At 36.0% G+C, this 2,485-nt stretch overlaps 1 pseudogene; it reads left to right on the forward strand.

Moving 5' to 3' along the window:
• Nucleotides 1-680: 680 nt before the first annotated feature.
• On the forward strand, nt 681-1,092 carry LOC143408844 (large ribosomal subunit protein uL15 pseudogene; annotated as a pseudogene).
• Nucleotides 1,093-2,485: the final 1,393 nt, after the last annotated feature.

Here is a 2,485-nt window from a genome sequence, read left to right on the forward strand (position 1 = left end):
GTTCATTGATAATGTACTAAGATCTCTGAAGATGTACAATGGGATTAATGTTATTTTCATGCCTTCTAATACATCCTTCATTTGGCAGCTCATGGAACAGAAAATCATATAAACTTTGAGGCCTTATTTTTTAAGAAATAACTTTTTATAAGGCTATAACTGCCCTGCATAGTAATTCCTTTGATGAATCTGGGCAAAGTGAATTGAAAACTTTCTGGAAAGGATTCACAGAAGTATTTGTGAGGGCTGGGGACGTTGTTCAGTAATAAAGAACTTGTTCAGCATGTGCAAGGCCCTGAGTTTGATCTTCAGCAACACACACACAAGCAAATTATGATTTGTGAGTGGAAGTCAAAATATCAACATTAACAGGAATTTGGAACAAGTTGACTGTAATGCTCATATATGAATTAAAAGGATTCAAGACATCAGTGGAGGAAGTAACTGCAGATGTGGTAGAAATAGGAAGAGAACTAGAATTAAAAGTGGAGTCTGAAAAGTTTTATTAAGGTGTTGTGATCTCATGAAAAGATTTTAGCAGATGGGAAGTTGCTTCCTGTGGATGAGAAGAGAAAGTGGTCTCCTGAAATGAAATCTACTCCAGGTAAAGATGCTGTGAACTTTGTTGAAATGACTATACAGAATTTACAAAATTACAAATTTTCCTCTAGGCAGCCGACATGCCATCCAGACTGAGGAAGACTAGGAAACTTCAGGGCCATGTGAGCCATGGCCATGGCCACATAACGCGGGTGGCATGCATCACCACAGGATTCACTTTGACAAATATCACCCAGGTTACTTTGGGAAAGTTGGTATGAGGCATTACCACTTAAAGAGGAACCAGAGCTTCTGCCCAACTGTCAACCTTGATAAATTGTGGACGGTGGTCAGTGAACAGACATGAGTGAGTGCTGCTACAAACAAGACCGGAGCTGCTCCCGTAATTGATGTAGTGCAATCAGGTTACTACAAAGTTCTGGGAAACAGAAAGCTCCCAAAGCAGCTGTCATTGTGAAGACCAAATTCTTCAGCAGAAGAGATGAGGAGAAGATTAAGGGTGTTAGGGATGCCTGTGTTCTGGTGGCTTAAAGCCACATGGAGCTCTGGAGGTTTATTAAACGCCAACAAACATTTTTCAAAAAAAACCTTAGTTGATATACAGTGGTGGGTTTGAGAAGACTGACTCAATTTTGAAAGTTCTAAGTAAAGTGCTACCAAACAGCATTTACATGTTACAAAGAAATTTTCAATAACATTTTTACAACAAAATATCAATGTGGAAAACTTCAATGTTGTCTTATTTTAAGAAATTGAATGGTTATGTAAATCATCATCAATGACCACCCTAGTTGTTCAGCAGCAACTGACAGTGAAGTAAGATTCTCTACCAGGAAAAGGAATACAACACAAAGGGTGAGACAATCATTGACATCTTTTATTTTATTTTATTTTATTTTTTTTTTGAGAGAGAGAGAGAGAGAGAGAGAGAGAGAGAGAGAGAGAGAGAGAGAGAGAGGGAGAATTTTAATATTTATTTTTTAGTTTTTGGCGGACACAACATCTTTGTTTGTATGTGGTGCTGAGGATCGAACCCTGGCTGCACGCATGCCAGGTGAGCATGCCACCGCTTGAGCCACATCCCCAGCCCCATTGACATCTTTTAAAACAAAGGTACATACATTATTTTTATCAGAATAATATTGCACACTTAATAAACTATAGTTTGGTATAAATATAACTTCTATGTGCACTGGATCCAAAGAAATTATGATTTACTTTATTGTGATAATTAGCTTTATTGTAGTGATTTGGAACCAAACTCACAATCTCTGAGGTACACTTGTATGTGTATGTGTTTGTGTGTGTGTGTATGAGTGTCCCTTATTCTCCACATACTCAGCCAACACTTGGTGTCTTCAGTCTTCTTAATTTTAGACTTTCTAATAAATGTATAGTAGTATCTCACTATTGTAGATTTGCATTTTCCTGATGACTAATGATGTTGAGAGTCTTTTCATGAACTTATTTAGAATGTATATTCCTTTGGTGAAGCTTCTGAACTAATTTTGTCTCCCTCCTACTGAATTGTTTTTATATTATTACATTTTGAGAGTTCTCTATACATAATTCAATCAAAAATTTATATGACTGGCAAATATTTTCTGTCTTATGAGTCTGTTTATAGCATCTTAAAAGAGCAGAAACTCTTACTTTGGATGAAGTCCAATCCTTCTATTTCTCCTTTAGTGGTTTATGCTTTGAATGTTGTACCTAAAATTGTATCTTTTACCTATCACAAAGTCACAAAAGCTTTGTTTGATTCTAAATATTTTAGTTTTAAATGTTACATTGAGGTCTATGATGTAGCCACAGGGTATTGAGCAGTTTCTTTTGCTTTTATTTGAAAAGTCTCCTTTCTCCACCCAATTCTCTTTAAATTTTATAAAATATCAATTGTACATATATGCATGGATTTACTTAT

The sequence above is a fragment of the Callospermophilus lateralis genome, chromosome 10, assembly GCF_048772815.1.
Source record: "Callospermophilus lateralis isolate mCalLat2 chromosome 10, mCalLat2.hap1, whole genome shotgun sequence".
NCBI lineage: Eukaryota > Metazoa > Chordata > Mammalia > Rodentia > Sciuridae > Callospermophilus > Callospermophilus lateralis.